Raw genomic sequence first — 26692 nt, forward strand, 5'->3', positions numbered from 1 at the left:
TCTCTTTTGATTTAATTGGATTAATATTATCTTACTAAGTTTCGTTTTGAAACGAAAGCGCACTTCATGATGGAGGAAATCTCAGCTGTGAAGATGCCTAACTTCATTCCGTCCGACCCTTCCCTATGGTTTACGATGGTAGAGTCAACATTTGAATTGGCTATTCCAAAGCCAATTACAGCTTCTCGCACTAAATTCAACTACTGCGTGAGCACTTTGCCACCTGAAATCGCGATAACTGTGCGCGATATCATTCTTTCGCCAGATGCAACTGACCCTTACAGCCAACTTAAATCTGAGATAATTTCCCGATGCGGAGAATCAAAATCTCAGGAAATTCGTAAGTTATTGGCTGGAGAGCAGTTGCATGATAGAAAGCCGTCCGAGCTGTTAAGAATTATGCAAAGACGTGCCGAAAGTCACAATATTGCCGATTCTCTCTTACTGGAATTATTTCTTCAGCAACTACCATCTAATGTGCAATCGATTCTTGCCTCAATACAACCTTTGACACCTCAAAAAGCCTCTGAAATAGCCGACAAAATACTGGATATAACACCAAACCAGGTAAGTGCTGTTTCAAATGCAACTGCTACAGCTGATTCTGAACTGTTATCAGAAATTAAAATGTTGCGTAAAGAAATTGCACAGATGCGTCGCCATTCCAGAAGTCATTCACGGAATCGCCAACCTCGTTTTCGACGGAAAAGCCCTGCCAGTAATGATGATATCTGTTGGTATCATCGGAAGTACGACTCCAAAGCACAAAAATGCATTCCGCCTTGCAATTATCAGCCAAACCACAACGGCAAGGAGTAGCGGCGACATACGCCTCGCCCAGTAGTTCTCGTCGCCTTTTTGTTCGCGATAGAAAATCAAATGTAAATTTTCTTGTTGACACTGGCAGTGATTGTAGTTTGATTCCTGCGACTAGAAATGATAAACTGTGTATTCCGATTCAAAAATTCTTTGCAGCAAATGGTTCCATTATAAATGTTTATAAACAAAAGTTATTATCTTTAGATTTAGGTTTAAGAAAACAATTTGTTTATCCTTTTTATGTTTGTGATATTAAAACTGCAATTATTGGTGCAGATTTTTTACATCATTTTAATTTGCAACCTAATTTAAGAAATCGTCGTTTAAATGATATGTATACACATATAAATGCTCATGCTATTCTTAATAATACTGATGTTCATTCTGTAAAATCTGTATTTTGTAATGATGATTTTTCAAAGTTATTGAATGATTTTCCTAATATTGTTAAAGCTCCATGTGCAAACCAAACTGTAAAACATTCTGTTATGCATCATATTGAAACTTTTGGTTCTCCTGTTTATGCAAAACCTCGTAGGCTAGCACCCGATCGCTTAAAAATCGCTAAAATGGAATTTCAGCATATGTTGGATTTAGGCCATATGCGGCCATCCAACAGCAATTATGCCTCTCCTCTACATATGGTTCCGAAAAAAGGAAGTGACGATTGGCGTCCTGTTGGTGATTTTAGAGCTCTTAATGCTCAGACCAAAAAGGACAAATATCCGATTCCCAGTGTTTTGGATTTTACTAGCGAACTACATGGAACCACAATTTTTTCTCATATTGATTTGGTAAAAGCTTTTCATCAAATTCCGATTGCTCCCGAGGACGTTCATAAAACAGCTATTTGTACTCCATTCGGACTCTTCGAGAGCACTCGGATGCAATTTGGTTTGTGCAATGCATCAAGTACCTTTCAGAGATTTATTGATGAAGTTACTAGAGATTTAGATGGTGTGTATGCTTTTATTGACGATTTATTAATTGCTTCAAAATCAATCGAAGAGCATAGACAGCATCTCAGAGCTCTCTTTTCAAAATTAGACCATTATGGACTTACAATTAAATCTTCTAAGTGTACATTTGGTGTTCCTACCCTAGATTTTTTAGGATTTAAAGTTTCCAAAGAAGGTATTTCTCCAATTCCTGATCGAGTTAGTGCAATTCAAGAATTCCCACGACCCACTACCCTTACTCAACTTCGTAGATTTTTGGGTATGTTTAATTTTTACCGCAGATTTCTTCCCAAGGCAGCTCACATATTATCACCTTTGATTAAGTTTCTTGAAGGCCATACTAACAAAAAGAAATCACCACGGCCAGCAAAAAAATCTGAAACTACTCTGCAATGGTCTGAGGAAGCTGACAAGGCATTTTCTAATGCTAAGAAAGCTCTTGCCGAAGCTACCCTACTCAAACATCCGATTCCTGGAGCTCCTTTAAGTCTGTGGACTGATGCATCCTTATTTGCTATCGGAAGCTCTTTAAATCAACTTTCAAATGGAATTTGGGAACCTATTGCATTCTTCTCAATGAAACTTTCTAAAAGTCAAACTAATTGGTCAACATACGACAGAGAACTTCTTGCTATTTATGCTTCTATAAAAAAATTTCGACACATGCTGGAAGGTAGGGAATTTTCAATCTATACTGATCAAAGACCCCTTACTGAAGCCTTTAAGCAAAAGCCGGATAAATGCTCACCTCGTCAACTGAGACATTTAGACTTCATATCCCAGTTTTCTACCGACATTCGTTATGTCAAGGGTACAGAAAACATTGTTGCAGATGCATTGTCTCGCATTGAAATCAATTCAATTTCAAAGAAAAATTTAAATTTTAATGACATTTCACTTGCACAGTTAAATGATTCTGAACTTAAAGAATATCTGAAGTCTTCAAATTGTAAAATAGAAAAGCAATATTTTCCCTTAGAGGATGTAACCTTGTATTGTGACTTATCTACTAATTCACCTCGTCCGTACATTCCAAATTCTTTTCGTTCAATAGTTTTTGAAAATATTCACAATCTTTCTCATCCTGGCATTCGAGCAACAAGAAAGCTGATTACTAAACGTTATTTTTGGCCAAACATGAATTCATTTATTAAAAATTCTGTTCAATCTTGTCATAATTGCCAACGTTCTAAAATTCAAAAACATACAAAATCTCCTATAGGCACTTTCGCTTTGCCAGATGCTCGATTTGCCCATATAAACATTGATTTCATAGGACCACTCCCACTATCTGATGGTTATAAATATTGTATGACAATAGTTGACCGATTTACCAGATGGCCGGAAGCTATTCCTACTTCAGATATAACTGCTGAAACAACATGTAAAGCCCTAATTCATAATTGGATATCTCGTTTCGGTTGTCCAGTAACTATAACTACAGATCAAGGTAAAAATTTTGATTCACATCTATTTAGACATTTGAATAATATTTTGGGCACAAATCGAATCCGCACAACGTCCTACCATCCCCAATCCAATGGACTTGTAGAACGTTTCCACAGGGATCTTAAGAGTTCTATTATAGCCCATTGTCAACCAAACTGGACTGAAACTATTCCCATAGTTTTACTCGGAATTCGATCTGCAATTAAACCGGACATTAATGCCACATGTGCTGAATTAGTCTTTGGTACAACTCTCAGATTGCCTTCTGACATTTTAACCTCAAAAGTAGATCTATCAGTACCAACAGATACTTATGTATCAAAATTCAAAGCACTAATGCAATCTATAAATCCTATCTCTACGTCTAGACACTCGGTTAAACCTATTTATATTCATCCATCCTTAAGTACTTGCTCTCATGTATTTTTGAGAGTGGACAGTGTTAAACCTCCTCTTTCACCTCCTTACACTGGTCCACACCTTGTAATCAGCAGGAAAGATAAAACTTTTGTATTAAAAGTTAATAATAAAAATGTAACAGTTTCCATAGACCGTGTCAAACCTGCATATGTGTTGACAGGATCTAATGACTCGTTACCTTCTATACCTGCAACTATTCATAAAACTCAAGGTGAACTTTCTTCTAAAAATGAACAATTACCGACAAAACCAACTACCACTCGTAGTGGACGTCATGTCCATTTTCCAACGAGATTAATTACTGAGATATAAATTGTTATGCATATATATATATATTGTAACTGTAATTTTATGTATTTCATATATTATTGCATCTATTTACTTCAATTTCTATTTACCATTTGAAATCATTATCCTATATTATACTTATTGTATTATGTGATGTTTTATTTTTATACGCGTATAATTATCTTGTATTATCACATTTGTCGTTCTCCTTGTTCACTAGGGGGATACTCATGTAGTGATCGTAGCGCCATCTTTAATCATGTCATTCTAAAGCGCTACCTATCTACTTTCCCTAATACAATCTATGTTAATACTTCTCCCGGGGAATCCCCGTTCTGTATATACGTGCGCTAAGCAGCGATGTTCCGATAGTTGTTAGTGTAATAAAGAGTTTATTTTTCTAATAGCGATGAAATGCTTTACACTACACTCTACATGAACATCACCACAAGATATTATAAGAAAGAATATAGCACCTCGAATCCTAATTCAGCTTTTCTTTTAGAGTGTTTAAAATAATTATATTTAATAATTTTCTGTTTTCTTTCTCTGTGTCAACTTCCGAGAACTTCTCTGTGAGCAAACAGGAAATAATAAATATTTTGTTAATTCTAAACAAATAGAACTATGTGATCTCTCGCACTCATTTTGTTCATGGACTCTGCTTTTATAGAGTTACAATATTTCTTTATTACCTCAAAATTATTTGAATTGAAACTGTTGGGATGAAGCGAGCGGACTATTTTTCTCGCGTAGGAATATCTGTGTGACTCCGCTTCTGGTGCTTCGTTCCGGCACCATTCCTCCCGCGAACAAGATGCTGTTTGCTTAATTGTAAATACCTGTGTTCTTTTCTCTTCGTTTTCTATGTCCAATAAATGTGCTGTCTTCAAAAACCATGCTGAGATTATTGAAAAGTAACAACAAATTGGTAGCAGAGCGTGGTTCTGGTTCGTGGTAAATGTTTCGTTAAAATTTCTAAGTGAACTGTGTGACTGAAACGAAACTGTCAAAAACGAAATTGCAAGCATGGATAAAGTAAATGTCCCTGAGCTGAATGGAACAAATTATTTCATTTGGGCATTGAAAATACAGGCAGCGCTGAGTTTGAAAAGATTGAACTCTGTTATATCCGCGGTGAAACCAGATAATCTAAGTGAAAAAGATGCAGCAGAATGGAACCAGAAAAATTCTGACGCCGTTGCTTACATTAAGTTATCATTGTCAGACGAACAGGCCCTACAGTTCGCAGCAGAAGAAAATGCAAAAATTCTTTGGGATAAAATAAAGTCAACATTTACGAGTCAAGCAGAAGACCGCAAAATAGATGCCGGCAATGAATTGAAAAATCTTCAAATGAAAAATAATGAATCGGCAAACGATTATGTTGCCAGAGCAAGAGGAATTGCTACAAAATGTCATTCTTTAGGACTGGATGTCACACCTAAGGAGCTCGTTTATTATACAGTGCGCGGGCTGAAAGGAAAATTCTCTAAGGTGCGAGAAATTCTCAAAACCCAACGTGACAAGTCAATGGACGAAATATTAGGAATTTTACGTGAAGAAGAAAATACCTGTTATTCGCCGACGAGTACTCGCGCTGAAGGAATCAGTGCGGAAGTGTTTTATTCTAGAGAAAACAAAAGTTCTGGTGTAAGGCTCTGTTACTCTGCAGACGCCCAAATCATATCGCCAAGGACTGTTTTTACAGGAATAAAAATGTTAGTAGAAGTGCTCCATGTAATGAAAATAATCAAAGGAGAAATGCACAACATCGTGCCAATCAATCAACAAAACGACGAAGTGTTAGTGATGTGTTTACTACTTCTCATCAAGAAGAAAGCCTAAGTGATAAAATATGGTTGCTGGACAGTGGAGCTTCTTGTCATATGGCCAAAGACAGTATGTGGTTTGAAAAAATAATCCCTGAAACAAGGGATATTTATTTAGCTAGTAAAGACTCTAAAATTTTGTGTGAGGGAATCGGAACAGTTAAAACAAAAACTGTAAGTAATAATCCTAGAAATTTAACAATTACTAATGTTAGCTATGTTCCTGAACTAAGATATAATTTATTGTCAGTAACTTGTTTGATGGATAAGGGTTGTAAAATTAAATCGAATAATAATTGCATGTTGATTTTTGATAAAGATAATAATTTAGTTACTAAAGCATTTAAAAATAACAATAGATTAGAATTATATTTGGAACCATTGTATAATTCAGAGTGTTATTTTTCTAAACAATCCACTAGTAATTATGAGATTTGGCATTACAGATTATGTCATTTAAATCCTAAATATATGCTTAAAATGAAAGATTATATTGATATTAATGATATAAATGATTTTAGATGTGAAACTTGTGACATAAGTAAGATAACCAGAAAAACTCATCCTAATATTGATGTAAATCAAAGTTCTGAAAATCTTGAATTGATTCATGCTGATCTGTGTGGTCCTATTAAACCTGAATCATTAGGTGGCGCAAAATATTTCATGATATTGGTGGATGATTTTTCTGGCATGTATTTTACTTATTTCTTAAAAAATAAAAATGAAGTGTTTAATATATTTTCACAATTTAAAGCCAAATATGAAAATTTAACCGATAAAAGAATTAAAAAATTAAGAACTGACAATGGCTTAGAATTTGTAAAAACAACTTGATACTTATCTTGCTAATTCAGGAATATTTCATGAAAAAACTATTCCGTACAATAGTGAAAGTAACGGTAAAGCTGAAAGGGCGAACCGCATTCTTTTAGAAAGGGCTAGATCTTTGTTATATGAAAGTGAGCTTCCATTAAACTTTTGGGCCAAAGCCATTAATTGTAGCACCCAAGTGTCTAATGTAACCCCACGTAAAGGAAAAGAAAAAATACCCCTTGAAATTTGGACAGGTAGAAAACCGAAATTAAATTATCTTAAAAAATTCGGCTGTGTGGCTTATTTTCACGTTCCGAAAGTAATGAGAAATAAATTTGAAGTTCCAGGGAAACGTGGTATAATGCTAGGATACGCTAGAGAAAGAAAGGGTTATCGAATTTATGACATCAAAAGCCGAAAAATAATAGAAGAGAGATCAGTTAAATTCAATGAATCTTTAAAAGGTAGTACGTATTTGGGGAAAACGAAAGCAGAAACTTGGGATATTAATTCACTTCTTGAAACTTCTCCAGCGGCATGCGAGATAAATCAAAAAACAAAAAGTGAAATATCTAGTTTAGAAATTCCTGATGAATCGGCAGAGGATGAGAATAGTGATTCATCTATTCTATACCATAGTAGAACTTCGCGTCAGACAGACGCCGCTATGGGGGATGAAAACGAAACACCAGATGTTGAATCAAGTAGTAATAATATCGTAAATCAGATTCCAGTCAGACGTTCGGAAAGTCTCAAATCTAAAATGTCAGCTAATGTAGTTTATAACATTCCGAATACATACTTAGAGGCAAAAAATAGTGCTGATTGGAAGAACTGGGAAAGAGCAATGAAAAATGAATTGGATTCGTTAAATAAACATGAAGTTTGGGAAATAGTAAATAAGCCTGCAAAAACAAAATTAATAAAAAGTAAATGGGTATATTCTTTAAAACAAGATAACTCTGGTGAAACAAAATATAAAGCGAGACTTGTAGCAGCAGGTTTTAATCAAATAAAAAATAAAGATTTTTCCGAGTCTTATTCACCCGTTGTGAACATCGAATCTTTCAGAATGTTAATGGCACTTGCATCTAAATTAAATTTATTTTTTAAGTTCTTTGATGTTAAAACTGCATATTTATATAGTGATATTGAAGAAACTGTTTATATGTTACCTCCACCTGGTTATGAAAAATTAATTGGAGATGAAAAAGTTTGTAAGTTGCAAAAGAGTATCTATGGCTTACCACAATCTGGTAGAAACTGGTATATGACTATAAAAGGTGAATTAGAAAAATTAGGATTGATGCAACTGGCCTCTGACAATTGTGTATTCATTAAAACTGTTGGTAAAAATATTTTTATATTATGTATGTATGTAGATGAATTAGCAATTTTTTCTAATAATGATGAAATGTATCAAAAGATTGTAAATAGCATCAAAAGCATATTTGAATTACAAGAGAACAAAACCGGTAAATTTTTAGGTATAGAAATTGTAAAACATGAAAATGGTATTGGTCTGTGTCAATTTGAATATATTGAATCATTATTGGTTAAACATAATCTAGAAAAATGTAAAAGTGTTAAAACTCCAATTGTAAAAGGAGAAGATAAGAGTTTCCCTTCCACAAATGAACTGGTTGACATCACGATGTATCAAGAATTAATTGGTGAACTTTTATATTTAGCTAATAGAACGCGGCCTGATTTATCATTTGTAACAACATATTTGTCACAATTTAATTATTAACCAGAAAAAAGGCACTATAATTTAGCTAAAAGAGCTCTAAGATATTTAATGGGTTCAAAAAATAAAAAATTGTTTTATGACAGTAAGTTTGGTTTTCTTAATGCCAGTTCTGATGCTAGTTGGGGGAATGCAGAAAATGGCAAATCATTTTCTGGTGGTGTAATTAAATTAGGTAATTCATTAATTTCATGGAAATGTCATAAACAAAAAAGTGTCAGTCTGTCAACATGTGAAGCTGAGTTATTTGCTATTTCTGAAATATGTAAAGACATTATTTGGACTGTAAACTTATTAACTGAGTTAAACTGTAAACAATTTATAAATAATGCTGTAACCTTAAATTCAGATAGTCAAGCAGCAATTCAGTGGATTAAGTGCACCAGGTCTTCAAATAAATCAAGACATATGAATTTACGTTTTCATTTTGTGAAAGATTTGTTGAAAGATAATGTAATTAAATTAGAATATGTTCAAACAGAATGTTTAATTGCAGATTTTCTTACAAAAGCTGTTAGTGAAGAAAAACTGAAGTATTCTGTGAAAAATATTTCGTTAATTTTTGTATGTACATATAATTTTTTGTATTTTTGTGTGCATTTAATTTTTATGTGTATTATAAATGCTCGAAAAATGTCACTCGCAGGAGGGGTGTGTTGGGATGAAGCGAGCGGACTATTTTTCTCGCGTAGGAATATCTGTGTGACTCCGCTTCTGGCGCTTCGTTCCGGCACCATTCCTCCCGCGAACAAGATGCTGTTTGCTTAATTGTAAATACCTGTGTTCTTTTCTTTTCGTTTTCTATGTCCAATAAATGTGCTGTCTTCAAAAACCATGCTGAGATTATTGAAAAGTAACAACAAAAACTTTATAGTTTATTACTGTTATCATTTGTTAATGGAGTCAATTCAGATGTTTTCAAATGCTTACGTCATCTTATTTAAATTGACTAGTTAAAAGAGGAAGATTCATGTATGGAACAGAAAATTTAATTTGTGTTTAAAAACCGTTGTTTCCAAACGATTGATACCAGAATTTGAAATAGAATTGCAATTGTTATCACAAAATAGCATTTAAAATTTCTTATATTTAAGCCATTGGGGTTTTGATTTAATACTTTTACATGCTTATGAAAGTATAGACAGACTGATATTCAAACCGTAGATAGCTCTGGTTCCTTATTTGCCGAGTATCTACATTTTCGATATTAAATCTGTGTACCAAATGTTATTCATTTAACTCGCTTCATTTTGTAGTTATTGTGTTGATTTATATTCGGATAAACGGAAAGGTAAATTTCACCTGAATGCATTACACTCAAAATTTGATCTTTACAAATTTGGAGTGAAGACCATATAACAAATTTCATCAGTCCAGCTCAAAGCATTTTCGAGGTATCTTTATCACAGACAGGCCGACAAACATAATGATCAAAATGTGTTTTTCGAACTCAGAATCGTCTAAAATGTATAGATTCATAAAAAAAATTTAATTCAAATTATCTGACGATTACAATATTTTTTTTATATTATATATATGAGAAAATAAAAAAGGAAGGAAAATTACAAAGTAAAACCGCAGATGTGAAGAATTTGATATAAAAATTGTATAATAAATAATTTAAAAAATTAGGAGAATGCTTTTTCCCATTTTCCGTTAAAATAGTGATTAATTGATTATTATTAATAATAATTGGTAAAAATTATAAATCGTTTTATCATATTGACCATATATTAATAATTATTGGGTAATTATAATAAGAATATATTAATCACAATGGCCACTATGTAATATATAATCACAAAGAATTCATTGTTCTTTACAAAACAGTCCGGAGGGACTACAGATGGCTCACAAAATTCTCAAAAAGTGCCCACAACATTCACTGATTTTGCAAAAGAAAAAATGTCTTCATTTCTGTATTTTTGTTTGAAACCAAATACATATACATTTGAGATATATCATATTTTCTAAAATTTCATGAATATCAATTCCATGACTTTGACTGATTTGATTCATCTTTGACTGATTTTGCAAAAGAAATGCCAACAATTTCATTTCTGTATTTTTGTTTGAAACCGAATACATATACGTTTGAGATATATCATATTTTTTAAAATTTAATGAATATCAATTCCATCTGCGTGCTTAAAATCTCATGAAATGATATAAAAGTACATGAGATCCAACAAGTCATAATTTGCCAAGAATAATTAGGCATCTTATCTATTGTATCCTAATTAAACAAAAAAAAATATTATGATATTATTGAATTAGTTAAAATCATGTATATAAGAAAAGAAAGAAAATCACACATTCTCCTAATTCGCATATCAAATTGTATTTTATAACTTAATAACTCTCTCGCTCATTTAATTAGTATTTATTGTTGCTATTGAAATGCCAAGTTTGTACAAATAATTTAACTATTTATTACGTTTATGTATTTCTAAAACTTTTATTACAGCAATTTGGGCTACGTGATAAATAAAGAAATATAGTAGATTATTATTTTGTTTTCCAAAATTTGTTTCTGTTGTATGAAGTTTCACTTCTCCAAAATAAACTTTACTCTAGGTACAGTTTTTGTTAGTACCAGGCCTGCTCACTAGCTTTTACATACTGAGTAATTTAAATTATCTTTCAACTTGCACATGATTCATTAGAAACTTTAAGATTACTCGAATGTTTTAGAATTCTTCGATAATACTAACCCTCTAAATATTTTATCATATTATTTCTAAAAAATTATTTACATCAAGCATTATTTCTTTCAAAAAAGAAGTATACTTTTATGAAAAAAAATATTCTTCTAATTTCACGGTTAGTGTAGCATGTATCACATTACATCCCGTGATTGTTGGACCACTTCATTATAACACGTGAATTTCTGAAAAATTCGATGCTAAGAGAGTCAGATATAAAATAAACGAATCCGAGGAATCCTACAGATAAAATAGGGCAAAAAAAGAAATTTTTTTGCTGCTTTATCATATGAAAAATAAAAAAAAGTTCCTTTGAATAAAGGCTTTTCATAGCAGAAGTTGAAAGAAAGTATTTCTCTCTTTCTTATTTTTTTCTTTTTTCGTTGATCCGGATGTTATTTTGAAAAGAAAAGAAAAGTTATCAAAAATGCATTTTCTATTTTATTTTTTAAAAAAATTTAGAGACTGTCTTCTTTAGAATTCTTAAACGGATGTTTCATTCATTCTTTTTATATATGCATATATCATGATGAAAGGTGGAATAAATCTCTTTTTAGATCACTATAATCGCGTGTTTCTTCTTCAAATGTGTATATCTTTTCCAAATTTTTATATGAACAATCGAATGAATCATTTTTAAAGAACTATTATTTTTTCGAAGAACACTTTTATTCCACAGATCCTGGATAATTTCTTATAAAATAGAGCACATCTTAAATGGAATTCAGAGAATTCTTATTTCATAATAAGACTCATGGTTGATAAATTTTCAATAACAGCAAACTATCTGCAAAGTAGGATTTTATTATTTTATGATTAAACTATTGCATGCAGTTTAATCATAAATTTAGTTTAACATTCGAAATGATATCTATTAAGCATAGCATTAATGAAATTTTAAATTCGTGAATGGAACATTATTTTAAAAAAATAATGTTCCGAATTATTTTTCGGAATTCCATTATTTAAAAAAATAATGCTCCGTCTATGTTCAAAGTTTTGCTATGGACATAATAATTTGTTTCAAAAAAAATATTTATTCTGTGCATTTTTGCAACCAATTTCTCAAAAAAGGTATTATTATTATTAAAAAGTCATTTTCATATAAAACATATTGTTTGTATTCTAATACAAAAATATCTTTGTAAACGTTTATGAATTTAAATAAAAAGAAGTATTTTAATATGAGACAACTTTTAGCATAGATTAGTTAGAATACATTAGTTTAAAAAACAAAAAAAAAGTGATTGTGGTGAAATTATAATTAATTACGGTGATACTGTAGAAACATTAATTGTGACGATTTCAAAATAAAAATTTGTGATTCCTATATCCTATGGAGTGCAATACATTTTCTTTAAAATTAAAAAAATAATAATGTTTCTGTTTCAGAAAACATAGATATTTCAAAAAAAATTCTAATAAAATCATCTATTTTATTTCGAGGCAAGGGAATAATTAAACAAAAGTGACATTTCATTTATTTACGTATAAGATGTCTTATAATATAGGATGGTATTTCAAATATTTTCAAATAATTAAAAAAATGTTATTTCTTTTGAGGTTCGTTGTAACGAAATTCATCCCTTATATCGCACGTAAGAACCTAACCCAGATATTAACCTTAAACTTCGATAGATTAAAACTAAGAAAAAATTGAAACAAATAAAATATTCTTTTTCAGAATCACAGTCGGCAAATATAATAACGTGAAGCGAAATTTGAAGCGAAATCTTTATAATTTACTATTAAACACGTTAAAAAAATTCAATTTCGCAATATCTTAATTAAAAAATTTAGAACAGTTTCTAGAAGTTAATATATTTTTTTAAAAATCATTACTTTTTTAAACCTAATTATTTCAAAAACGAATACAAATTCTTTATTCTTTCAGACTCATTATTTTCTTCATTAATAAATTAAAATAATTCGTTTTTATCTACATCATGCTACCTTCTAGGCCTCCTTAAGTACTTTCCATTTCAAATTACAAACAGGAACGAATTATAGAGAAAATCCTTATTCTTATGTTTGTAAGTGGCATGATACTCGGAAAGGATTATAAAAATTCATTTCCTATAAAATGAAAGTCTAAATTACTTACCACTTTTCTTAAAAGAAAAAGTTCACAACATTTTCCACGTTGAATTCGTTTAATTATTTATTGTTAATTTCAAAGCTCATTTTTAAGTCACTTGAAAAATAACAGCATTTGCTCTTTACAACGTTTGAAGCTCAAAAATAACTTGAAAAATGTTTCTATATTAATTGCTTATAACGGAATTTTACCTCTTACCATAGGTATTGGACAAAAATTATTGAGAGGCATTAAACTTGTGGAAAGATTAGTCATTGATTGTTAATATTGAACTATATGCTTTTACTATATGGTATTATATAATTTGTACTATATGGCTTGATACTGATTCCTCAGATAACCTCATCAACTAGATAAAAACATCCTCAGATAACCTCATAATTCGAAAAAATATTCATAAAATTCAAGCAAAGTTTAAGATGACTGCAAATGAAATCTAGTACATCAAAGTAACTGTGAAATCATTTAAGAAATCTCATGCTCTTCGTGTATAATTTCCTGTTTCCCTTGTAGAGTTGATTAGGTGCTGTAAATGCTTAGTCCCCTAAAAAAACGATAGTTTTACCAAGTGACATTTCTAAAGACTTTTTTAGTTTTTATTTTCATTTAACGAAACCTCTAACCTTCAAAGTCGAATGGGATATTTTTTTTCTCTTCATAATCAGAATTTAGCGTCTGATCAGTTCCATTTCAAGTAAGTGCAAAAAATGTTATTGTAAAAATATTATTATAAAAAAAAGTTATTTTTCTCAGTGAAAAACATTTATCTAAATAGTTTGACATAAGAATGAGTGGAACATTTAAATAATAGACAAGAACTGCTTTCATAATTAAAATACAAAAACGAAATTATTGTAAATAAAAGTAAGAAAAATAATTTAGTATAGGGGGAAAGAGTAAAAGAAAATAAGATAATATTGAGAAAAAAACCTCATTTCTGATTTTAATTTTGACTGGAGATAGTAATAAAGCTTTGTAGAGCTTCTAAAGACACAAAAAACTGAATTTTTTATTTTCTCTTACACGATGGTTACAAAGAAAAATTACCGTGATTGTCAACAAATTCGAATTTAAGAACCTCTACATTTCAGTACGAAAGCATATATTTTGGAATTATGTCTATCCGTTTGAGAACACAATAACTCAAAAATTGTTTGAGCTTGATAGATGAAATCTAGTATATGATTTCTACCCCCAAATTTCGTAAGTTCCCATTAAATTTTGAATGAGATCCAATTTGAGGAAGTCTGTCTGTCTGTCTGGGTGTTCGAATTTAAGATAACACGATATTCATAAAATGAAGAAAGACAGATGACTAAAATTTGGTACGCTGATTTATTATCTGAAATGTAGATAAATATCAAATTTGGATCCAAAGCCATCAAGGGGTGAGACTGTCTGTCATTTCTTACTTTTACAAGCATCTAAATTCGATAATTCAAAAAACATAATGACTTAAATATATGAAATTTGGTTCGCGTGATTTGTGATTAAATTGTATAATATATATATCAGATTTTTGTTTCAGTTGGTTGGACAAAAGGCATACAAAAACACATTCAGTCTATTTATTAGTGTCTATTTATTTTTACTATTGGTGTCTCTTTATTAAGCTCATCTCAGCGATTAATTGTTAAAGATTGAACGCTAATAAGTTCTTCCGTAACTATTGTTACCAAATTAATTCGATTAATACAACACATACAACAAATACAATTATCAGAGAACATACAAGAAAGTTCCGAGGAGCCACGTCCGTTAATTCTCTAATTACTCGCCTTTTTTTATCTTACTTGTAAGTGATTTTAAGCGTCGATTCGAAATGTGAAGAATTGTACAGAATATCCATTCGCTCTTTCGATTTCAAATAAGATTTAATGGCAGTTTCTAAATTCAGTCATACAAAACTGATAAACAACAGGATGATTTTATCTTAGATAAGATTAAAAAATTCTCTAAAAGATAAAATCGACAAATGCTACAGAAAAAAAAAGTAAATACATTTTTCAAATAAAAGCAGATTTCTAATTTTCAGTTGAATTTCTTAATAACATTATAAATTACATTTTTCAAATAAAAGCAGATTTCTAATTTTTGACTGAATTTCTTAATAACATTATCAATTTTCGAAATTATATAATTTCAAAGAACAATGTCAAACGATTAATTTATCCCTGAGTTTCCATTCATTTAAGCAGATTATTTTATTTTTTAAAATATTAATAAATAATATATATTTATTTATGTTTAAAAAGCAAAAGTTATTCTTTTCTGTTTACCTTAATTCCTGATACGCTAAACGTTGCGACAAAGTTTACATTTTTCCTATCGAAAGTTTCCATGCCTCTTTCGGTAAAAATTTTTCAATATGAAAAAAATGAAAGAATGCATAAAACGTGATGAATAAATTTTTATGCTTTATTTATGCGACACCGAAGCTTTTCCTTGACCTAGAAAGAAATTGTAACTAGAAATATAAATATACCGAGAATCTGAATTATTCATTGCGATTTCACACTTTTGTACTTTTACTTTCGAAATGTATGGCGTGATATATCATTTGAATATGAATACTACCGAGAACAAATATATAATATTTTTGTTATGCAAGTCTCGTTCTCACTTTTACTTTTGAATAGAATACGCTTCGATTCACAGAAAAAAAATATTTAAAAACATGTTAAACGCGCTTATCTTAATGCGTTATGTCACTGCTAACTGATTTGCAAAGGAATTTTAGTTCAAAAATCTTTAGTCTATAAATCGCATATTATTCAACTACAAAAATTTAATTAAAAAAAATTCCGGCATTATAATTTTCCTAAAGAAATTTCGTTATGTATTTAATTAAGGAAATTTCTGCGTTCTTTTACTCGAATATAATTTTAAATTGACATATTTTAAATGATAGTCAAATTGTATGGATGATTTTTATTTAAAAATAATGAAATATGTCAACTACTTTTGAATTTTTAAGCATATAAGAAAGAATTACACAAGGAAAAAATATTTCGGGAAACAAAAAATAACAGTATCATATGTATTCTAGACTAAAAATAAATCTTGAAACAATTAAAGAGAAAAAAAATCAATCTTTTAGCTATCATTCTATGAACAAAAAATATGATGTGAATTTGAAGAATAATTGATTAATCAATTAATTAATCATGCCAAATAGCTAATTTTAAAATTTCAGGAAATAAAGTTTCACTCTTCTGCGGCAAAAATAATCAAATTATAGAGTTATGAAATTCTTCAGTTTAAACCAACCATCGAGTGCCAGGAGTAAAAGCACTCCGTAATGCACAAATCTTCTTCATGGCAGTCAATGAAATGGTCTATAATCGCACGAAATAATGATAATCAAGTAATTCCGTTAGTTTTAATCGAAAAAAATGGAAATGTTCATGATTAAAATATTAATGAGTCGAAAATATTTTTACTAAATATGATTTATAGGACCACCGGTTGTATGAAAATGTAGATTTCATGATTTTTCTATTTTTTGTCAATGCATTTATTGTGTCAGACAATATAAGAAATAACTCTTTACTTCATTTAAAGCCTTTCTCCATTAGAAACACACTCTCATCGTTAATGGTAAAAACTTAATTTCGGGCTATGATTGGAACGAATTATTATAGAGATCAGTTTAAACATTTTGGGCATATTAGAAATGCATATTTACATTTAGTTTACAAGTGGAGAAAATTTCATAAGGCCCTTCATTTAGAGAAAAACAAAAGAGTTTTTTTCCCTTTTTTAAGCAATTGGAATATCTGAGCCGTGGTCGTTTTCAACTGTCAAATGAATTTTGTCTTTACTCATTGTCAACAAATCCTTCATCACATGCAGCGGACAAATAAATATAGGAGAATAAGATTCCTTACATTCTAGCTGAACAATAAGTAGGTAAGTTCTGTAAGTTAAGTTTATTAGATTCAATTATATTGGCATATAAAATGTGAGGGCTACTTTCGAATGGATATCACAATTTTTAAATGAAGTCAGACATCTCAATAAGTATTCTTCCACCAAAGTGTTATATTACGTAAAAGAAAGAAGTTGTTCGATGTCAGATTCAGTTTTTGCAAACCTTTACATGAATAAATCAGATTACAAGCATATAACTTTGGACGAATCAGATTGCATGCCTATATCTTTGGACGAAACATATTGCAAGCCTATATCTTTGGACGAAACAGATTGCAAGCCTATATCTTTGGACGAAACAGATTGCAAGCCTATATCTTTGGACGAAACAGATTGCAAGCCTATATCTTTGGACGAAACAGATTGCAAGCCTATATCTTTGGACGAAACAGATTGCAAGCCTATATCTTTGGACGAAACAGATTGCAAGCCTATATCTTTGGACGAAACAGATTGCAAGCCTATATCTTTGGACGAAACAGATTGCAAGCCTATATCTTTGGACGAAACAGATTGCAAGCCAATATCTTTGGACGAATCAGATTGCAAGCCAATATCTTTGGACGAATCAGATTGCAAGAAAATATCTTTGGATGAATCAGATTACAAGCCAAGAAATCCATATTCACGAATTGATAATTTACCGGTCGGCTTTCTTGCCAAGAATGAACACCACTAAATTCTAATGGTTTTAGTAGTATTGGGTCTGTTCTAACCTCCGTTCTAAAAAAACCCCTTCTTCTGAAGCAATATATGTACCACTCATAAGAAACATGTTAAAATTATCTGCATTTTTATGAGTTATAGCAAACTGTTGAAGAGTATATAAATTACCAAGAGATTCCAACAGCACAATACATCTATCTGCTTCACTTTAAAAGCGCATGGGCATGGGTATTTTTCAAGATGACTGGGAACGACAAACCAGTTGTAACAACCAAGGACAAACTTGAAAATTGGTATGAGAAAACAAACTGTAAAATGCTATAAAAAATCTTTTCTGGATATTTTATGTTATTTTAGAGCTCTAACAAAACTGTTTAAGCACACAACTTTAATTTCTCAATTAAAGGAATAGTGGTACATCGGTGGCAACGCTTAAGAAAACTGTTTTGTTAAAGCATTCACAAGGGGGATGATTCAATAGATTCATTGTGATGGCTGTCGTGTGATAAAAATCTTCATTCACACTTCACAGTTAACGCTCTTGCTCGGAAATATTCATTACTTTTAACACAAGGAAAGTTCTTAATGGTAGATTCACACGCTTTTACACACACTAGAAGGATTCTTCTTCTGTCAAGGAATATCCTTGACCTCGATTCTTTGGAGAGTATAATTGCTCTTATGAAGAGGGAAGATAACCAGACCTTTTGTAAGGTGATTTGTTTATTCCTTAGTCTAATTCCTGAATGCGAAAATGTGTTCCAACAAAGCTTTTTTTTATTGAAGGTTAAGAGAAGACTGACTTCACGGTCTAAATCGCCACTGTCCACTGGAACACTCCTCTCTAAATGGCATTGTCGTGACCTTTAAAGATCTTTGATATCATTTTCTACAAAGTATGTCTGCTCTTTTTTGGACTGTCACGGATTATGATTTGTAGGGCGTCTTAAAAAATCATTGCTGCTAAAAAGGATGCGGTTGTTGTCTAGTGAATTTGAAATGTTTCGCTTTAATAGACAAAAGGTGGACTGTGCATGATTATCATTACAAAAAGAAGCAACATTCTCCATCTGAAAACAAAAGATTGTATGAAAGCGTCTATTTATGTACCGAATAAAGAAGAAAAAAATCTGGAAAGCTATGACGTACTTTCGGAAAGAAAAATTACACCAAGAACTAAATATGTTCGTTTCTTCAAGCATATTTTAGACAACAAACAAAGGCAAATGTTCGTTCGTAGAATCAATATTTAATTCTTTTTTATCCAGTAGAAAATATGAACTGAACGAAAATTATATAACAATGTGCGAGAGCAATCAAAATATTTTTTAGTTTCGTATTTTATAAGGATTTCTAAATTTTAAAATATTATAACATAGCCTCTGACTTTTCCAGTATGTAGAGAACATATGCAGATGAATAAATGGATTGTATAGGAAAGAAAATATTGAAAAGATCTATTTCAAAGTAATACTACTATCGAGTAAAACTAATATAATCAAATATTAATATAAATATACTTTCTAAATACACAAATATAGTAAAATCAACTACTACGGCAGGCATGCTTTAAGAAATTAAAGTGAGGACAAAATTTTGATAATTTATTACTTGCTATAAAATTTTGAATGAAATGAAAAAAGAGATTCCTTTTTCAATCTTATTCGTATTAAATTTCAGCCGGCAATTGTAAACAAACTTGAAACATGAACGTTTCTTCCATAGAAATTTACAAACTTCACACTCGCTTGATTTGTTTCTAAACATGAGACTTTTCCATCTATTCAAATGTATCTGGCTTTTCAAATCTATCTGTATGAAAGATTTATGTGGCTATAAGAAACATGAGCTAGAATAGGTGGATCGTATATTTTGTATTATTCATTTCCATTTTAGTCTATGTCTGAAAGGCCAAGTTTTTGTTGGATTTTATATTTTTGTAGTTTTTATATTATTCTATTCTGAGTCTGTTCCGTTGTTTCTGAATTTCCACCGATTTATTTTGTAGTAGAAAATAACAAATGTCTTTCCTTGAAGTATAAAAAGTTAAAAGGCCGTTACTATTTACTTAAACAGAATTATGAGCCACTTTTTTAAAATTATACATTCTTTTTTTATAACAGACTAGCCACTTGTTTGTTTGGAATATTGATTTTCTTGACTGTTAAGCTATTAATATGGAATGCATTTATTTAAAAGTTCACCTTGTTATGTGATAAACTGAAACACGTGAATTTTATGGAATCCGTCTACTGTAAATTATTACTTATGGTAATTAAAAATATACATATATCACGACATAAAAGTGGAAGTGAACATTCTATTTTCAGAGTTAATGTCTAAATTTTTTTTTTTTTTTTTTTTTTTTTTGTAATTTTAACATTGGCAAAAGATCCAATTGAATGGTTCGATAAAACAACAAAATTAATTTGAATTTCATCATAATAATAAAAACACTGTTACATATTATTAATCAAATGGAATTAAAAAGGTAAATTTATGAAATGATAATGGCATCGTTAAAAAGGTACCATCTTGAATTTTAAGACTGTGAAAAACTTAGTTTTATGCGATAATAATTTTAGAAGATGTAGTAAAAAACATCAAATGCTTGGTAGATCTTTAATTCGCTTATATTTCAGTTAAGTTTTAGAGTTTGAAAACTTGGCAATGACCTTTCTCTAGTCTTGAAGGGCATTGTGTCGAATTTCATCATGATCAGACAAAAATTGTAGACTTTTTAAAGAGACATGCAAAGAAACATTCTCTTTACATAAATAGATTATCATGTCAGATTACTCATTTCCTCTTAACATATTCTCCAGTCTACGCACATACATAAAAAAAAAAAATCTAAGTGGCTCATACCATGCTCTACTAAAAGCCACCAAAATTGCGTCATCAAAAACACAGAACGCTAACACTTCAGTTTCAAGTCCTACCTAACAAAACATACTATTAACGGCGTTAAGTCATTTGTTAGGAGTTGTCATTGTTGTTCCGGACCTTCCGTTACATGTGTTATCGGCTGCGATGCGGAAACCTTTTCAAACTAAACGACGTGAAACCTTCATCATTCTCTAAAAATGGGTTTCCGTTGCTCCTGGCTTGATGAACGGCACGCAGATGATAGCAGAAACATAAAGTAATTGTCTGATTCTGTAAATGCCATCCGCTGGTCTCTCCATAGAGTTGTCAAATTAGAAGAAGAATTGGAGCAGACATTTGATGTATTATGGGAATAGGAGGAAATTCTAAATTTTCTGGCCATAGAAATGACTAAATAAATTAAAATTTTATTGCTAAATTGATGGTTAAAAATTTGTATTCATATTTTTTAGGTGTATATATGGAATAGATTTTTATGACTATTTATTATTTGTTAAGTCACAACCCTTCTTCTCATGAAAAATTTATGGTTAAAAATTGGCATTAATGCATTTTGGAGCCTTTTTTCAGCTATACTATTACTATGCATGTTTATACGTATCGCAATTATGATCAGATATATTATTACTATAATTCATGGTTAGTTCAACCAAAATTTTTCATTTTTCAATAAAATTTTTTGATTTAAAATTTATTTTGGTTTGGTAAAAAATTATTATTCATGCTTTTCGGAGCGTTTCTCGGATATATTATTATCAATAACTACATTTCATAATAATTATTGAGAAAAAATTAATAAGTCACGATTTTTTAAAACATTTTTTTTTTTTTATCTTCCCATTAAATTTAGGGTAAAAGTTTAAGTTTATTCTTTTTTTAATAGTTTTTGGAATATGTTTTTATAAATATCTGAACAATTTGCGAGACATATAATTATCAAAATTCGTGAATTTTTAAATAAAATGTTTTAAATTTATTAATTTTGAGTTTATTTTTCGATCATATTTGTAGCTTAAAATTAAAACTGCAAGTCGTTTTGGGGCGTTTCTTGAATGTGATATCAATATACATACAACTCCAAAATAAAAGTTTTAACAGGGAGTTTCCTTTTCTTTATATTATAATGATTCATGAATTTTAATGAACAAATAGAATGAAGTTTTTTCCTTATACTGACATTTTAAAAGGAAATTGAATAAAAAAAGGTCATCTATGAATGTATTTAATTACAAAATGTATATAAATTTCACCGTTTTTAACCCTCAATTAATGAGATAAAAATTTTTTTAAAAACTCATGCTTTCTCTAAGTAAATCAAAAGTTTTATTTCAAAAAATATCCCATTTAAAGATTTTCTGAAAAGTAATCATTCCTTGTTTTACATGTTTAAAAAAATTACCCAGAATCAATCGAATGATTTTCGTTTCAATCTCGTTTTATATTTTGATCTTGTTTAACACTTCTAAAATCAAATATGTCAAAAAGTTTCATCATTCGTTTTATTTTTTAATATTATTTTTCAATCGTCATCAAAAATACAAAACGAAAAGAATTTATTTCTAATGTATTTAACTTAAAGTCAATAGTTTACATTTTAATACCGAAGAAGTTTTATTTTGTCATAAATTGTTTCAAAGTAATTTTTGTTTGTAACTATAATATGATTTAAAAAATATGTATTTAATTAGGAGTGCAATAAAAATATTCGGAAACTAAAATTATTATCAAAATACTAATAAGGATGCAATTTTTCAATCAGACCAAAAACATAGGTTTTTTTTACCAAATAATATTCTGTTATTCATAACTTTTTTTTGTATTATTTTTTTCTCAATATTCTTTGCATTATTCTACATAATATGATATTCACAGTTTTTGTTATAAAAATTTTTTTAATGATAGAAATTTTTAGGAAATAAAAAACAATTTGAGACTCCAAAAAAAATAAATGCTCTTGTGATAAAATGCACATTTGAAAAAGAAATATTTAGTTATTGGAAAAGAGAATTTTCCTGTATGAAATACTTGGGGGCCATGTTCGTTGTAATAAGAGTTTCAATAAAATAACCAAAAGACAGTAACATTTTCCTCAATTATTTTCATGTCAGTTATTATTGAATTTCACATACTGATTGGAAAGTAATTAAAATTGAATTTTTTTCTCTTTGAAAGTATACAAAAAAAAACGTTCCCATTAATTTTTTATTAAGAAAAAATTATTAAATTTCTAAACAATTAATTTTTATTATTTCAGATTTGTATTTTTTATAAGATTCACGCGAATAAAACGAAATAAGATTTCTTTCTTTTGAAATTTAAGATTAACTCAATTGCTTTGATTATTAGATATAAAAATTAAAAATATAAAATGTTATCCGGAACCTTAAACTAGTAGTAATATTAGCAAATTCTCTGCTACGAAAGAATAAATAATTTCATAATATGGAAAAAATTAAATACATGCAATAGGTTTTAAGATTTGCTTTAAAAAATGAATATTTTTAAACTGCCCAACAAAGCAAGTAAAAAGTATTAGAAATCTGAAATAACTCTGAGAAACTACCCGTTCCTTGCATAAGTACTCTGGGTAATCTTAATGAACGGAGAACTTGAAAGTTAATATAAAACATTGTATAGAACGCATCATAGACCCCCTCCCCTATCATTGTATCTATCTACCATACAAAGACCTGAACTCTTATCAGATGAAATAACTCAGCCTCAAACTATTATTTTCTTTATCAGGGAAATAAAAATGAGTCATTGAACTTATCTCTGTATCTAATATGTCTTCTGTGGGTATAAAGAAGTTCGGAATAAAGAATATTCCGTCATACTTATGTACTTTATACAGAATTCAGACTTTAGTTAACATAGGACTTAAAAAAAGCATTTTTAAGAATTTCGTAATTTGTTGGTTTTCATCAGAGCAAAACCATTACCGTCTAAAATAAAATGAACAAAACTTTAACTGAGGTCCCCACTTCAATTAGAGTAATTTTGTATTTTTAAACAGAAATTTGATTTGCCTTGTTACATTGAGAATATTTTTATATGCGTATTTCTTACACTGCAGACTTTCAATGAAGTCCACCAAAACGATAAAAAACAATTAAAAGTCATTCAAGCGTTAATTACAGAAATGTGTTTAGAAGTTATGACAGAAATTTTTGTTTAGTTATTAAATCAACATTTATACTTTTGCCATATAATTAAAGAAATGTCAATAATGGTGTCTTGCAAGCTTAATTTTGTTGTGATTATTATTATTATTGAAGAAATGAATTTGAAACTACAAGATTAATCCATTTCCACTATAAGTGACTTTCTAAGATAAATTATTCAACATATAATTTTTAAAAAGTTACAAAACACACAATTTACATTATATAAATTATTTGAATTATTTACTTAAGTAACATGCATTTTTCAAATACACTTTGGTTTACAATTAATAAAGAACATTAGAGATGCATTCAAAAAAAAATGAAATAAATCTATAACTTCTCGTCACTTACCTAATTATAGAATCATGAAGTTTCAAAAACCGAGTCCAATACTGCCCATCACCGTCTTAATCCCATGCGCTGTTACAGGTGGTTGTGCACATGGGCAAAAAAGATCTTCCAAGGTTTAGAGCTGACTAACCGAATGAAACTCCCCAGTTGTCCATTCGCAGAATCTTCATCCGATTTCCTGATTGGACCAGCGCCTCCCGTCTGCCGTGACACATTTGAATGATGCTCAACTATAAGTCATCGCTGATCTACTGAACTATATTGCGGCGGGCTATTAAAACTTCTGAATGAGGGGTGGTTCGGCCTTTTCTCTCCGATGACCAGGTCACTTTGCACTCACTGAGAGTTGGCTTTGGATTGTTGCTTTTTATTTATAGTAGCGTGATTTAAGGAAGGGTGTGATTTCTCTGGATGGAATTTGCATCGCCGTTGAAAGCGTGAAGCGTGAGTTGCCATGCTACAAAAAAAAGAAAATGGTCAACAATGGCCTTGTGGAAAGGGTCGTTTGTCGGAATAAATAAAGCAAAATTAAAGCCAGACGTGAAAGCTCAGGCATCTGTTAGCATTTGGGTTGATGTGGGATGGGCGAAGGTGGATTCGGCTGTTAATCAATTTTGGAAACTTATTGTAGCTTCGTAGAGTATTTCGGGAGCCTTGGGAATGATTTGGATGATAGAACTTGGAGCCTCATGATTGAGAAATTTCAATGTTTTACTACCAGCATTTCAAGCTCTACTCGTTCTTTATATTAAAAATGGGTAGATGACCGGATGGCTGAATCTCAGTTGCGAAATTAATTAATCGTTGATTCGCAACTTTATTCGATCTGTACTCTATTTCTCTGGCAGTACACATATATTGTACAATATTGTATGCCGTTAAATAATACCGTATAATAATGTTGATTATTGAATAATATAATACCGCACAATATTTTGCAACAAATTGTGCTTAGGTAATAGATGGTTTAAAGCATTTGAGTGTCATCTTTGAAATTAAATTCGTCAATTTACCGTCGGTCAAATTGACAAAACTTAATGCAATTAGTTTTATTTTAAACTGAAAATCGGAGTACCAGTTTAACTACTCATTTAATCGTCTCAGTTTTGTGAAAAACTTTGAGGACTGAAGACTTTTTAAAAACATTCATAAAAGATAGTACATTGATTTTTATGATTTTATCTCTTTCAATTAAATTCTCTCCTTTCATCTCAAAAGAATTATGATCGATAATAAAGTAATATCTAATATGATTTGCAGTATTTTTCCATATCGATTAATATAGATGTTAGGGTTTATGTTAATGTTTCAGTAACGTTTCCATTATTAAAATAATATTATGGAATTTCAGACAAATATTTAATTCTCTTTATACGATGTATAAAAATTATGTATTTTTGAATGTGCTTTTATCAAACATCGCGAATACAAATATTTTCACTTTTTGCAATTGATTTTTATTGCTGTTTTCACAGAAAGACTAAATCGTTTATTAAATCAGTATCACCCCTTTCCTGAACCTTAAATATGCAACTGAATAGGGTTTGTTTGTTTTTTGCTTCGACATGTACATGTTTGAAATTTCAATATTTTGATGTCTGGGAGAAATGCTGGCTTACGGTTGATCACATTTGAGGAATTGATCGAGAAACATAAGATTGTTGACTTAAAAAAAACTTTGATCGAAACCGGTGGGGAAAAAAAGGGCTTATTTTTATTATCGATCTTTTTTGTGACCTCATAATTTCAATCATTTTTTAAATTAAAAAACTTTATTGATTAAAAACCATTTTGCCTTGAGAGACTCTAGTATAAAATCAATGTTATGATTACTAGGCATAATACATTCTATTTAGTTGAATCAAAAAGCTTGTCTATAAACGAATACCAAATGTTATATGTCATAAAAGAAGTTGCAATATATTCGATATATTGCATATATATACATTTTATATATAATTAAATGTCCGAAGTTTGGGGAAAACTTAATGTTGAAGAATGGTAATCATGGTAAAACTTATAATAAAAAATTACATTAATATTTCCTTTCATTTCCTACAAAATTGATTAACAAAAATTTGAAAATATTAGCTATAATTCTGAATTTAAAATAAAGTTATATGACACAGTTTAGATCCGCTTTATTCAAAGACAATTTGGTGCTTTTTGTTGACCCCCAAGTACATTTTTATTAGAGAATATGCGAGAAAGTTTTGGAGAACCACTTTTGGTTCAAAATATTTTTAAACCACTTAGTTGCTGCATTATCATGGTCCGTGAGTTCCTATTTTGCGACAAGGTGATAAATGCGCTATCGACAGAAATGAATTCGTCAAATTGCGTAAGTATACGCAAAGGTTGAAAGGAGAACCCACCCATTTGTTTTACTTGCGGATGTCTATCGCAAACATGGTATCAAGTTTTACAGCTCTACAAATTTGCAGGCTAAATTTCATTGTCTTGCTCACAAAGTTTTTCTGTTATCGTGTTGCAACCAGATAAACATAATTCCAAATTATTCTTTTCGAACTCGGAGAGGTCTGAAACATG

At 30.1% G+C, this 26692-nt stretch overlaps 1 protein-coding gene across 1 annotated transcript in view; it reads right to left on the reverse strand.

The window, feature by feature from the left end:
* LOC129963368 (clotting factor B-like) overlaps positions 1–26692 on the reverse strand; it is a 109701-nt gene that overhangs the window by 77492 nt on the left and 5517 nt on the right. The window contains exon 2 of the mRNA XM_056077702.1: positions 24143–24599. The gene's annotated coding sequence lies outside the window, so the exon portion shown is untranslated. The remainder of the gene's footprint in view (positions 1–24142; positions 24600–26692) is intronic.

This window comes from Argiope bruennichi, chromosome 3 (genome assembly GCF_947563725.1).
Source record: "Argiope bruennichi chromosome 3, qqArgBrue1.1, whole genome shotgun sequence".
Classification (NCBI taxonomy): domain Eukaryota; kingdom Metazoa; phylum Arthropoda; class Arachnida; order Araneae; family Araneidae; genus Argiope; species Argiope bruennichi.